This window comes from Mercenaria mercenaria, chromosome 5 (genome assembly GCF_021730395.1).
Source record: "Mercenaria mercenaria strain notata chromosome 5, MADL_Memer_1, whole genome shotgun sequence".
In the NCBI taxonomy this organism is placed as follows: Eukaryota; Metazoa; Mollusca; class Bivalvia; order Venerida; family Veneridae; genus Mercenaria; species Mercenaria mercenaria.
Window position 1 is genome coordinate 27,425,508 of NC_069365.1, and position 16,017 is coordinate 27,441,524.

Genomic DNA, 16,017 nt, shown 5'->3' on the forward strand with positions numbered 1-16,017 from the left:
CAAAGTTTGTCCGTGCAACTCTTCTGACACCTGTAGGCAGATTTACACTAAACTTCACAAAAGTGAACATTGCAAAGCCAAGTTGTGCATGTTGTTTGCATTTTTCGGTTTTAGTGATTTACAGCAGAGTTATGGTCCCTGATTTATCAACTTCTATGATGTTTTGGCCACTTATCTCAATGGGTGGATTTCCCCCAAACCTTACAGGTGTGATCAGTGCCAAGTCACATGTTTCAGTTCGATGATTATCGGCTGAATAATAACCCTTGATTCATCAAATTGAACTTTATGAGTTTTGGTTGCTGCTTTTATCTTATTGGGCAGATCTCCAATAAACATTATGCCAAGCCTAATTGTGCATATTATTGGCATATTCTGGTTCATTGATTTTCAGCTGAGTTATTGCCCTTGATTTGTTGTAAATTACAGTGCTTATACTAATTGATATAAACAATTGGGCTGAAGTTCACCTAACCTCATTAGTGATCAGTCCAAAGCCTATTTGTATATATCTTGGAATTTTATGGTCCAGTGAATTTCGTTGGAGTTATGGACCTTAATTTATGGCATTTTTAGCTTGACTATACAAAGTATTTGGAGAGCTATCCTACTCGCCCGGGCTTCAACCTCGGCGTCTTGCCGCGTCCCCACCTTGGTTAAAGTTTTTTTTTTACACTTTTTTAGCTCGACTATTCGAAGAATAAGTAGAGCTATCCTACTCACCACGGCGTTGGCGTCGGCGTCACACCCTGGTTAAATTTTTCGTACCAGTCCACATTTTGACAAAGTCTTTTGAGGTAAAGCTTTGAAACTTTCAACACTTGTTTACCATCACCATGTCCAGTTATAGGCAAGAGTACATAACTCTGTCAAGCATTTTGACTGAATTATGGCCCCTTTTGACTTAGAAAACTTGGTTAAGTTTTTTGTACCAGTTCATATTTTGACAAAGTCTTTTGAGATAAAGCTTTGAAATTTTCAACACTTGTTTATCATCACCATGTCCAGTTGTAGGCAAGAGTACATAACTCCATCAAGCATTTTGGTTGAATTATTGCCCCTTTTTGACTTAGAAATCTTGGTTAAGTTTTTCGTACCAGTCTACATTTTGACAAAGTCTTTTGAGATAAAGCTTTGAAACTTTCAACACTTGTTTACCATCACAATGTCCAGTTGTAGGCAAGAGTACATAACTCCATCAAGCATTTTGGCTGAATTATGGCCCCTTCTGACTTAGAAATCTTGGTTAATTTTTTCATACCAGTTTATATTTTGTGTAAAGTGTTTGACATATGGCTTTGAAACTTTTATATCTTGTTCAGTATTATAGTCTCTTTCAGTAGGCAAGAGTACATAACTTTGTCATCTTTTTTGGCTGAATTATGGCCCTTTTTGAACTTGGAAATTGGTTCTGTTTTCATATATATCCATGTTTTGTCAAGACTATTTGACATATGGCTTTGAAACTTTAGACACTTGTTTATCATTATGATTTCCATCTGTAGGCAAGAGTACATAACTCTGACAACTATTTTGGCTGAATTATGGCTCTTTTTGGACTTTGAAATTTTTGTCAAAACTGTTTGAACTGTGGCTTTGAAACTTTTAACACTAGTATATCAACATGATTTCCATCTATAGGCAAGTGTACATAACTCTGTCAACTATTTTGACAGAATTATGACCCTTTTTGGACTTGAAAATAAGTTAAATTTTTCATACTAGTCCATATTTTGCCTATCATATAACTTAACATATTTGCCATCATGGTCACACATTGCCATTTAGTGCAAGACTAATCGAAATCCACAAATACAGGAACATTTTTTGTTTAATCCCTTTTTTTTCTTTTGTCTGAAAATCTTCGGAAATATTTTGACCCCATTCTTCAATCAATTCTTCGAATAGTCGAGCGCGCTGTCATCCGACAGCTCTTGTCTTTTTTCTCCTTATCTCTATAATTACGTTATGGATTTGCTTTAAACTTATAATAGTTAATCCTCATCATCACCCACATCATATGTCACAAGGGTCATAACTATCACCAATATTTCAAGAATTATCCCCCCTTTTTACTTAGAATTTCAGGTTAAAGTTTGATGCACTTTCACTCTATCTCAGTTAATCCTAAATGGATTTGATTCAAACTGAATGTTGTTGTTCCACATCTCCCACATCATATGACACAAGGCCCATAACGCTGGTACCAATATTTAATGAATTATCCCCCCCCTCCCCCGCTAAATCCACATCATACTGCACTTAATAAAAACTAAGTGGTTGAAAAGATATACTGTCAAGGTCCCTAATTAGAAAAGTCAACAATAGGCAGCCTGCCCGCTTAGCTCAGTAGGGAGAGCATTGGTCTACGGATCGCGGGGTCGCGAGTTCAATCCCTGGGCAGTTCGTATGTTCTCCGTGACGATTTGATAAAAGACATTGTGTCTGAAATCATTCATCCTCCAACTCTGATTCATGTGGGGAAGTGGCAGTTACTTGTGGAGAACAGGTTTGTACTGGTACAGAATCCAGGAACACTGGTTAGGTTAACTGTCCGCCGTTACATGACTGAAATACTGTTGAAAAACGGCGTTAAACCCAAAACAAAACAATAGTTAATTATTTAGGAAAAATCAATGAACTATAAAATGGCAGATAACTTTCTTTTTGCCCCACAGTGTTCTTTTTAGCTCACCTGTCACATAGTGACAAGGTGAGCTTTTGTGATCACCCTTCGTCCGTCGTCCGTCCGTGTGTCAATAATTCCTTTTCTGCACGATAGTGGTTTCATTTATGATTTTATTTTAACCAAACTTGCACACAACTTGTATCACCATAAGATCTCGGTTCCTTTCTTGAACCGGCCAGATCCCATTATGGGTTCCAGTGTGATGGCCCCTGAAAGGGCCAAAATTAGCTATTTCAACCTTGTCGGTACAAGGCAGCTTCATTTTTGATTTGATTTTAACCAAACTTGCACACAACTTGTATCACCACGAGATCTTGGTTCCTTTCTTGAACTGGCCAGATTCCTTTATGGGTTCTAGAGTTATGGCCCCTGATAGGACCAGAATTACTATTTTGACCTTGTCTGCACAATAGCAGCTTCATTTATGCTTTGAATTTAATCAGTCTTGCACAAAACTTGTGTCACCATAAGATCTTGGTTCCTTTCTTGAACCCGCCAGATCCCATAATGGGTTCCAGAGTTATGGCCCCTGAAAGGGCCAAAATTAGCTATTTTGACTTTGTCTGCACAATAGCAGCTTCATTTATGATTTGATTTGAACCAAACTTGCACACAACTTGTATCACCATAAGATCTTGATTCCTTTTTATACGCCCTTAGTGACGTATTATGTTATCACCTCGGTGTCTGTCTGTCTGTCTGTTGGTTAGCAATTTCCCTTCCGCTCTGTAACTATTGAACCCCTTGACGGATTTCAAAGAAACGGGATACAAATGTTCACCTCATCGAAACGATGTGCAGAGCGCATGTTTCGGATGGCTTACTTCAAAGGTCAAGGTCACACTTAGGGGGTCAAAGGTCATATGACTTTGTTTTGTGTGTATATTGCTCTGCATTTGCGTTGCATTGCAGTGCTCTTGTTTTTATTTGGCAGATCCCTCTTTTGTTCACTTACAATAAATTTTTTTTAATTACTTCCCTTTTGTTTTACTATAAATAGCTTATTTAGTAACTTTTTTATTATTGGCCGTAGGGAAAAACCGAGACCACTTTCCTGTGGTACAACATGGATGGTACCTCCAATTTATAGGTGTATTTTGACATATCTGTACCTTTAAGAAAATTTCAACTATATTTTCTCATGATTCCTTTCATTGATCTTCATTATGATTTTTTGACCTTCTTGTCCTTAAGTGCAATGATGACAGGTGAGCGATATAGAGCCATTATGGCCCTCTTGTTTAAATCAACTGTTTGATCTGGCAACATTGAAATGTTTGCTGATAATTAGAAGAAAAACTAGTTGTGTCTACTGGACATGGAAGTACACTAAAAAAGACAATTTTTCTGTTTAACTTAGATGTTAATTTTTCTTCTTTTTATACACCTCCTTTTTGAAAATTCATCCTATATGGATGGGTGGTTGTCACTGGTGAATGAAATTTATATCCGTTTGGTAATTAGATTATTTTTTTCAGACCTAAAACAGACTTATTAAGTGTGTATCTCTACAATATGTAGGTCAGCCAGTTCAGACCAGTATAGATTTATTGCCCTTAAATTGATAAAAATTGTAAAAACTGACAGTACCAGCTTCATTGCTATTGTACCGGTAAGTGTTAGTCTGCGATGCCAACCATACTTTTACAGATATGTTTCTACAAAGTCTAGGTTAAGTTTGATAACCAGCCAGTTTGAAATATTATCTCTAGTTATTGTTCCTGAATAGATCAAAATTGACAAAAAGATTCGATAAGTAGATATATGTGACCGGTTGGGAATCCAACAGGATGTATTATAAGCAGTGGCAGTTGTTGTCCATGAAATTGTCCTCTCTAGCTTGAGCAGTAACCCCATGTCCAACAAACCTGGTATATGTATTCAATTTGGCATAATGACTCTGCCAGTTCAAACCTGGTGAGTATCTATAGAGTTCTTGCCCTTAAATTGATAAAAATTGTAAAAACTGACAGTACCAGCTTCTTTGCTATTGTACCGGTGTTAGACTCAGCCAAGTTTAATATTCAGACAGATCCTCTATATGGCCCTTAAATTATTCAAAGTTGAGAAAACTGAATGTGGTGTTCTTATCCAGTGGTCACTAAACTGGGTCACAATGTTTTTGGCATATCACAGCGAACTATCAGTGGCTGGAGTAGTGGCCCTGAAATTAGTCGAAACTGAGAAAAGTAACATCTTCTTAACTTGCTAAATAGAGAGTTTAAAAGTCTGAAGTAATTTGTTGTCACTGGCATAATACTATGACAAATATATTTAACTTGGCAAAATGTGTAACAGTCATTTTACTACAATTTATTACAAATCAAAATGGTGACAACTTGCATGTAAAACTTCAACCAGATTTATTTTCTAAATCAGACATGGACCATAATTTGAATAAGGCAGTCTTAAAAACAGCTATATCCTCCGTCGCAGTTATGGATAGTGTAAGGGCTGATGGTATTGGGTGGAAGCACTGACTTTGTAAGGTATAATTTATAGTCCATGCATGACATCAATGAATTGTTTCAAGCGATATGCTGAGAGATCACAGGAATAAGTTTAATATAAAAAGAATCATGAGTATACAATTCAATTAGATAGGTTATTGCATATCACAAATTTACAAATTCACTTACCATTTTTGAACGGCTTTAATAAAGTTACAAATTTATTAAGGAATATTACAGCCAAGTCATACTTAAATCCTTCAAGGGGTTTAGGAGATACTGAGTGGACACAAAATGGAAGGCTCAAACCTTTGACCTTGAGTTCTGACCTTGACCTTAAGCCGACATGGCTTACTCATGAGTTCTGCTCATCATCTTGATGAGGTGACAATTTGACCTAAGTTATTTGAAAATCCTTCAAGAGGTTTAAGAGATACAGAGCGGACACAACATGGAAGGCTCAAACCTTTGACCTTGAGTAAAAGCCTGGATCTTGAGCCCACATGGCTGACTCATGAGTTCTGCACATTTTCTTGATGAGGTGATCATTTAACCCAAGTTTCATGAAAATCCTTCAAGGGGTTTAGGAGATACAGAGCGGACAAAAATTTAAAGGCTCAACATTTTAATATTGAGTTGTGACCTGGACCTTGTGCCGACATGGCTGCCTCGTGAGTTCTACACATCATCTTGACAAAGTGATCATTTGACGCAAGTTACTTAAAAATCCTTCATGGGATTTAGGAGACACAGAGCAGACACAAAATGAAAGGCTCAAACCTTTGACCTCGAGTTGTGACCTTGACTTTAAGTCGACATGGCCGACTCATCGTCTTGATGAAGTTTCATGAAAATCCTCCAAGGAGTTTAAGAGATACAGAGCAGAAACAAAATGGAAGGCTCAAACCTTTGACCTTTATAACCCTTAGTCCAAGTAAGATTAAACTCTTGGTTTGATTCTGATCTCTAACTACAACACGTTTTGACTTAGATAAAGATCTGGTAGAAAATATGGCTGCTGGAAAGCTATAAGAAAAGTTTTAATAGGATTGGACCAAGAGATCTACTTTTTATTTAACACATCATTGTCTTGATTTAGATTTCATCAAACCAACATTCTTTATACCAGGTAAAAATATGGCCTCTACATTGTAAAGAAAGTTTTTCTACGATTATACCCTGTGATATAGTTTTAGATGTGACCTAGATTTCATCAGGATGTATTATCATTCAGACTAGTTGGAACAAATAACTTCTTCAGTGTCAACAAGCTTTTGTCTAGGACTTTATCCTAAAGAACAAGAGTTAGATTTCATAAAAAAACTTCCAAGGTTTTAAGTAAAGCAGGTACAAAATGAGGCCTCTAGAGGGTTGATAAGGGTTTTCTGTGTTTTTATTGTGCCCCACTTTATGAACCCAGCCGACCCTGTTGAAAACCTAACCCAGATTTCATGAAGACAAACATTTTGACTCTGTTTTATGTAGATCTGATAGAAAATGTGGCCTCTGTAATATTTACAGGGTGTTTCTCAGGACCTAATTTTGTTTAACTCCAACTGGATTATTTCAATCAATTTTATCAGAACAAACTTTTTGACAACCATGTTAATCTGGTTTAAACTTTGGCCACTGGAGACTTTACAAGATTTTATTAGGATCTAACCTGTGGACCTATTCTTGGATCGGAGACGTTGCATTTTTAAATTTTTCCTAGATTTCCTAAAGAAAAAGATTCTAACCGTGTAGTGTAGTGTCTAGTGTTAACAAGATTTTTTATGACTCAATTACAAAGTTCTTACCCTTGATGACTGAATTTTTTAACTTGATATAGAATTTATAAAGACAAGCATTCTAACCAAGTTGAAAATATGGCTTCTGGAGTGGTAAAAGAGGTTTTTCTGTATTTGGACATAGTGACATACTTTTTGACCCCATATGACCCAGTATCTAACTTATCCAAGGTTTTTATTAAATTTATGTTTTGACTAGGTTTCATTAACACTGGACAAAAATTGACATAGGGTGTTGCCAGTAACTGGTAAATTATTGATGTCAGATGACAACTTGTGACAGACACAGGGTGATCACTATAGCTGGCCTTGTGCTCAACCGAGCTGAAATCTGAATGTATTAACCCCCTACTATACAACTGCAATATTGTCTGTCAACAGTATTGAGAACTCGTTTTGGGTCTGACACCATTTTTCAACAATATTTCGGTAACGGTGGGCAGTTAACCTAACCAGTGTTACTGGATTCTGTACCAGTACAAACCTGTTCTCCGCAAGTAGCTGCCAACTTACCCATATGAATCAGAGCTGTAGGACGAATGATACCAGACAAAATGTCTTTTAGTAAATCATCACAGAGAACACACGGCCTGCACGAGGATCAAAATTGCGACCCTGCGATCTGCACACTATTGAGCTAAGCAGACAGCACTAAGAAAGTTTAGGACAGAAAGGCTATACTAGTTAAATGTCACTCTGCTCTATCAGAATTTTTATGTCTCCCCCCCACCCCACCCCCACTGGGGGAGACATAAATGTTTTTGCCCTGTCCATCCATCCTTCTGTCCGTCCGTCACACTTCATTTCCGATCAACAACTGGAGAACCATTTGAACTAAAACCTTTAGACTTCATAGGATAGCAGGGCTTATGGCGTAGATGACCCCTATTGTTTCTGGGGTCACTCCATCAAAGGTCAAGGTCACAAGGGCCTGAACATGGAAAACCATTTCCTATCAACAACTTGAGAACCACTTGACCCAGAATGTTGAAACTTCATAGGATGATTGGTCATGCAGAGTAGATGACCCCTGTTGATTTTGGGGTCACTCTGTTAAAGGTCAAGGTCACAGGGGCCTGAACAAGGAAAATCATTTCCGATCATTTACTTTAGAACCTCTTGACCCAGAATGTTGAAACTTCATAGGATGATTGGACATGCAGAGTAGATGACACCTACTGATTTCGAGTTCACTCTATTTTCAGTCAATAACTTAAGAACCATTTGACCTAAAACCTTCAAACTTCATAGGGTGATAGGACTTACGAAGTAGATGACTCCTACCTATAGTTTAATGCCTAGTTTAATCAAAATCCATTTAGTGGTTAAGGAGGAGATGTCTTTTAAACACAACTGTTGACGACAGACTGACAGACCACGACAGACACAGTGTGATCACAATAGCTCACCCTGAGCATTGCTCAGGTGAGCTAAAAAAAAAGACAAGCATTTTTATTTACCTTTATAAATTTTTATTCATTTAGACCAAATGTCTGATGCATGCTGGTATATTTCATGATTTCATGCAGACATGATATACAACCTCAGTTTGACAGAATCATACTGTTTTTTAATCAGGCATTTTGTAAAATAGTAAACCAAATACAATATATGAATGAAGTATTCTAAGCACCTTAACTTAAACACCTTTGTTTTTGTCAAATCTTTATTTCTAGCTGGGCGGTATAGCACATTAATTATGTTTCTGTCTATAGTTTTGGATTACCAATACTAACTTCTTGCAGCATAAAAGTGACAGGTCCTTTGGATAAATCTGGGTAAAGAATAAATGATTTACTTGTATTATCGTCAGTCATATTGTCAAACAGATGTAAATTCGAATTGCACACATTTTGTTGGAAAGCTTACAGACCTAAACAGTTGGGTGGCTGTATTCTACAAGATACTAAATACATCCTCAAGCACAAATATGAATTATAACGAGTTAATGTCCGATATTTAACACTGATACTTAATTGAAAAGCAGTAGACTCTCTGAATAAACTGTAAATGAATATTCAAATACCCAGTTCTCTTACAATTGCAACGCATGTAGTATATTCATCCAAGAAAAGATTTATACAAAGAGGTTTTTTTGACATAGCCGGAAAATGTCAAAATAATTACAACAAATAATACACACCATTGAACACTTCAAAATGATGACAGGTTGCAGATAAAGACTTCATAATTTCTTTTCTTTGCGAAGAAGAACATCTGCCCAGCGTGCCAGCTTCAGGAAATTATGAAAAACATAAAGAGCAGAAGTTCTTTTGACACTAAAGGGATACAGAGACAGAAACGGGGAACAAAAATTTAAAATCCTTTCAAAATTTGTAGAAACAATATTTCTCACACTTTACTGACATAGTGAAAACTTGATAATCTGCCTTGTTGATAAATAAACAGACAATATCATAATAAAAAAAAAGTTCAAACAAGTCGAAGTGATCTTACCTACATGTAAATGTACACATATAATGCTTGTAACATCTGAAAGTTCCTATAAAATGTCATACATCACTTTTCTTTTTTGAGGTATTTACTTTTAAAATTGACAAATTTGACTGTCAGATTCTGAAATGGACAATTTGTCTGATGTTTTCGTGACTTCACATATTATCATATTGCGACTACTGTAGAAAGATATATTTCAATAAAACAACCTCTTTCTGTTTCCTTTAACTGACTAAGTGAAACAGTATAAATAAACAGTCTATATATTTCTTGAAAAAACAAACAAAACAAGAGGACCATGATGGTCCTGAATCGCTCACCTCTTCCCACATGACCCAGTTTTGAGCATGACGTCGTTTTTTCTATTATCTGACATAGTAACCTAGTTTTTGAGCTCATGTGACCCAGTTTTGAACTTGACCTAGATATTATCAAGATAAAAATTCTGACCAATTTTCATGAAGATCCATTGAAAAATATGGTCACTAGAGAGGTCACAAGGTTTTTCCATTATTTGACCTATTGACCTGGTTTTCGAAGGTATGTGACCCTGTTTTGAACTTTATCTAGATATCATCAAGGTGAACATTCTCACTAATTTTCATGAAGATCTCATGAAAAATATGGCCTCTAGAGAGGTCACAATGTTTTTCTATTTTTATACCTACTGGCCTAGTTTTTGACCGCACATGACCCAGTTTCGAAAATGACCTAGATATCATCAAGGTGAACATTCAGATCAATTTTCATGAAGATCCATTGAAAAATATGGCCTCTAGAGAGGTCAAAAGATTTTAATAATTTTAGACCTACTGACCTAGTTTTTGACTGCAGTTGACCCAGTTTCAAACTTGACCTAGATATCATCAAGATGAACATTCAGACCAACTTTCATACAGATCCCATGAAAAGTATGGCCTCTAGAGATGTCACAAGGTTTTTTTATTATTTGACCTACTGATCTAGTTTTTAAAGGCACCTGACCCAGTTTCAAACCTGACCTAGATATCATCAAGGTGAACATTCTGACCAATTTTTATGGAGATCCATTCACAAGTATAGCCTCTAGAGAGGTCACGAGGTTTTTTTATTTTTAGACCTACTGACCTAGTTTTTGACCGCACATGACCCTGTTTCGAGCTTGACCTAGATATCATCAAGATGAACATTCAGAATAATTTTCATACAGATCCCATGAAAAATATGGCCTTTAGAGAGGTCACAAGGTTTTTCTATTATTTGACCTACTGACCTAGTTTTTGATGGCACGTGACCAAGTTTCGAACTTGACCTAGATATCATCAAGATGAACATTCAGATCAACTTTCCTACAGATCCCATGAAAAATATGGCCTCTAGAGAGGTCACAAGGTTTTTCTATTATTTGACCTACTGACCTAGTTTTTGATGGCACGTGACCCACTTTCGAACTTGACCTAGATATCATCAAGGCGAACATTCTGACTAATTTTCATGAAGATCTCATGAAATATATGGCCTCTAGAGTGGTCACAAGGTTTTTCTATTTTTAGACCTACTGACCTAGTTTTTGACCGCACGTGACCCAGTTTCGAACTTGACCTAGATATCAAAAAGATGAACATTCAGACCAACTTTCATACAGATCCCATGAAAAATATGGCCTTTAAAGAGGTCACAAGGTTTTTCTATTATTTGACCTACTGACCTAGTTTTTGACGGCACATGACCCAGTTTCAAACTTGACCTAGATATCATCAAGGTGAACGTTCTGACCAATTTTCATGAAGATCTCATGAAATATATGGCCTCTAGAGAGGTCACAAGGTTTTTCTATTTTTAGACCTACTGACCTAGTTTTTGAAGGCACGTGACCCAGTTTCAAACTTGACCTAGATATCATCAAGGTGAACATTCTGACCAATTTTCATGAAGAGCTTGTGAAATATATGGCCTCTAGAGGTCACAAGGTTTTTCTATTTTTAGACCTACTGACCTAGTTTTTGAAGGCACGTGACCCAGTTTCGAACTTGACCTAGATATCATCAAGATGAACATTCTGACCAACTTTCATAAAGATCCCATGAAAAATGTGACCTCTAGAGTGGTCACAAGCAAAAGTTTACGGATGGACGCACGCACGCGTGGACGACGGACACCGCGCGATCACAAAAGCTCACCTTGTCACTTTGTGACAGGTGAGCTAAAAACACACACGAATATACTTTCAAAAGAACATAGCAAGTTATTATACCGATCAAGGTTTTGTAGTTCCAGTATACACAATCTATATGCAGAGTAATAAATATGGTATTGAATATTCTTTACATTTAAGTCCATGGTTTTCATACATATGTGACTAGGTTGATAAAATTATGGCAAACTTGAATAACTAATAAACTGTTACAGGCTTTTGCATGAGAGACAAGATTTTTGTCACTGGCCATGTAAGGTACATTTTGCAAAATACTTTTCTGACAAATTATTAAGTAACCAATAAAATAATCACTTTAATAGCTAAGAACAACAGTTCTGAACGGTTTTTCTGTGGCTCTTTACTCAAAAAATTTACTTAAATCCCTAACATAATAACCAAGTAACACTTTATGTTACAGTAACCAAATATTTTCTAAATAACCATGTAAGAAACACAACATTTTCAAAAATACATTCTAAAGTTATCTGGGTGTTGGCATATTCTTTCACTGGTTGCAGGCACAGACAAGAATATCCCATCAGAGGTAAACCATTCAGGGAGTAAAGAGGTACTGTCAAGTTCCTGTGTAAACAGCTACCAAAGAGTCGGATATTTCCATCCATACCTACAGACATTCACAGACCCTGCAACTAGCACGCAATTATATTCAACAAATAATAGTAAAAATAACAAAACAAGAGCACCGCCTTGCGGGTGCTGACGCTCATCTGATTTTTTTTGTATAATAGAAATATTGTCCTACCCATGATTTTCTAAGTCTAAAAAGGGCCATCACTCTTGCAAAAAGCAGGATAGAGTTATGTTTCTTGATGTACAGTGTCCACTTATGATGGTGAAAAACTGTTGCAAGTTTTAAAGCAATAGCTTTGATAGTTTATGAGAAAAGTTGTTTTAAACATAATATTCAACCAAGAAAATGATTTTTCTAAGTCCAAAAGGGGCAATAATTATTGCAAAAAGCAGGATGGAGTTATGTTGCTTGCTGTACAGGGTCAGCTTATGATGGTGAACAAGAGTTGCAAGTTTTAAAGCAATAGCTTTGATAGTTTAAGAGAAAAAGTAGACCTAAACATAAAACTTAACCAAGAAATCTGATATTTTCTAAGTCCAAAAGGGGCCATAAATCTTGCAAAAAGCAGGATGGAGTTATGTTTCTTGCTGTACAGGGTCAGCTTATGATGGTGAACAAGTGTTGCAAGTTTTAAAGGAATAGCTTTGATAGTTTAGGATAAAAGCTGACCTAAACATAAAACTTAACCAAGAAAACTGATTTTCTAAGTCCAAAAGGGGCAATAATTCTTGCAAAAAGCAAGATGGAGTTATGTTTCTTGATGTACAGGGTCTGCTTATGATGGTGAACAAGTATTCCAAGTTTCAAAGCAAAAGCTTTGATAGTTTAGGAGAAAAGTTGACCTAAACATAAAACTTAACCAAGAAATCTGATATTTTCTAAGTACAAAAGGGGCCATAAATCTTGCAAAAAGCAAGATGGAGTTATGTTTCTTGCTATACAGGGTCAGCTTATGATGGTGAACAAGTATTCCAAGTTTCAAAGCAATAGCTTTGATAGTTTAGGAGAAAAGCTGACCTAAACATAAAACTTAACCAGGCAACGCCGACGCCGACGCCGACAACCGCTCAAGTGATGACAATAACTCATCATTTTTTTTCAAAAAATCAGATGAGCTAAAAAGAAATGACTGTCTTTATATGCACAGTAATAATGACAAAAAAGGAAATGAAAGACAAAGAACATTACACACAGAGGTTATATAAAGTTTTGGTCTAACAATCTTATAACTTCATAGGAGGATTGCCTGTGGTCAGTATATAACACTGAATAGGCTAAAGAATGCTTTCTCAGACAGTTGCCAAGATATAGGATAATTGTCCGTGAACAGAAGATGACCTCTTTTATGTTGTGGGTCAGAAGGTGAAAGGTCAATGTCACAGAGACACTGAAATTGGGAACATTGTAGGCACAGTAACTGAAGAATAATCTGGCCAACAGACTTTCATAAGATTACTAGATACCCTTTTGTAATGGGGGTCAATAAGTCTAAGGACAAGGTCACAATGGCTTTGAGACTAAAAGCAGTTTATGCTGAATAACTAAAGAACACCACAGTCATCAACCACCTGAAGTCAGTAGAAGACCCCCTTTGTTTTGGACTTCAGTAGGTCAAAGTCAGTGACCAGGAGACTGCTCACTTTGACCTGCAGTAATAATACATGAAGGATAATTACCTGCAGTCAGTAGATGACCTCATTTGTTTGTGGGTTATGAGAGATGTTAAAAAATAATGTAGATTTTGCTCTAGCTTTTATAATAATTTTATACTTTCATGAAGCAAATCAAGAAAATTGGAGAAAAATCGAATAATGTGGGTATCGTCCAGAAAACCAGAAGAAATCCTTCACAAACCTACCCACAAAGACTTGAAGATTATGGATTTAAGCAATGAGAAACTGTGGAATGAAGCACAACTCGACTACCAGAACTTCCTGTCCCACGATTGGGAAGACATGTTTAAAGTGCAAAAAACAAAACCACTTCATTAAAATGTGTCGTTCAAAAACAAAGGATGTACATGATATTGAAAAGTATTTTGGAGATTATAGTGCTCATGGATTTAGCTATGAATATGGAAGTGAAAACAATGGTGCCTGTGGATTTAGCTTTGAAAATAACGAATATTTCACCGATATGGTAAATGCTTCATCTTTTCAATTTCAAAGCCCAGACCATGCCTTTGTTTCCCTTCTTTTAGCCCAACAATGCAAAGCTTCAAATTTAAGATTGATTTGGCAGTGCTGTTAACAGTATTTTCTACCAAATGTATGAGAGACTTGTCTTGAGAAATCCCTTGGAACCCCCTGATAGCAAACTGACCACATATTCTGGTGATGTGATACAGGTCATCAGAAAAGTACGCCTGGAATGTGTATATACCACTTCCTGCATTGTTACAACTTTCTATGTAGTGGAAACTGTAGCCCAGCCTCTGTTAGGGTTGAGGTCATGCCTTTACCTAGGTCTCATACAACTGACATATTCTGTAGAAAAATCCACTCCTACCGGAAATCAAGAAGCCATGACAAAAAAGTCTGTAATGTCCCAGTATAGTGACCTTTTTAAAGGTATTGGTTAAATTCCAAGGAAGTGTAAATTATATGTGAAAGAAAATGCTGTCCTTGTGGTTAATGCCCCTCGCAAGGTGCTGGAAGCACTTAAATCAAGGCTTAAGCAAGAACTCCTGTGAAGAGAAAGACAAAATTATTACAATGGTCACAGAATGTACAGACTGGGTTTATTCTATAGTGGTGGTAGAAAAGCCCAAAACAGATCAACTCCAAATATATCTAGACCCAAAAGCACTTAATGACTCAATATGCAGACTGCATTACTCTACACCTACACTAGAAGATGTGACAGCAGATCTCATGGGCATGTCACATTTTATTATTCTCTACTTTGCTTATATGTTATCCTTCCATCTACATTGCCCATCTTTCTATAGCAGTTCCTTCAGGCTATCGATACAGTAAATCCACACTGCACACCTACCTATAATGGGGGGTGGGGGTGGGGGGGGGCCTCAGTCAGTATATTAATAAAGTCTCCATATTGCACATCTATCTATACAAGAGCTCGTCGAACACGAAATGCCCCCCTTGATGCATTCAGTAATTGCACAAGGAACAGAAATTATTTGCTCACTGTAAACAAAAGTTCTACTGCTCTGGTTCAATGTGACATTGACCTTTTACCTATTGACCTCAAAATCAACAGGGGTCATCTCCTGGTCATGATCAACCTCCCTATCAAGTTTAGTGATCCAAGAGTTCTCAAGGTATCGTCTGGAAAGGGTTTAACTGTTCCGGGTCAATGTGACCTTGACCTTTAGCCTACAGATCTCAAAATCTATACGGGTCAACTACAGGTCATGACCAACCTCCCTATCAAGTTTCATGATCCTAGGCCCAAGCATTCCCAAGTTATTGTCTGGAAACTGTTTAAATGTTCCGGGTCATTGTAACCTTGACCTTTGACCTAGTGACCTTAGAATAAATAGGGGTCATCTGCTGGTCATGACCTCACTATCATCTTTCATGACCCTTGGCCCAAGCGTTCTCAAGTTATCGTCCAGGAACCGTTTTAATTGTTCCTGGCCAATCTGACCTTGAACTTTGACCAAATGACCTCAAAATCAATAGGGGCCATCTGCTGGTCAAGATCAATCTCCCTATCAATTTTCCTGATCCTAGGCCCAAGCATCCCGGAAACCGTTTTACTGTTCCTGGTCACTGTGACCTTGAACTTTGACCTACTAATCGCAAAATCAATAGGGGTCATGTGCTGGTCATGACCAACCTTCCTATCAACTTTCACAATCCTAGGCCCAAGCAATCTTGAGTTATCATCCGGAAAAA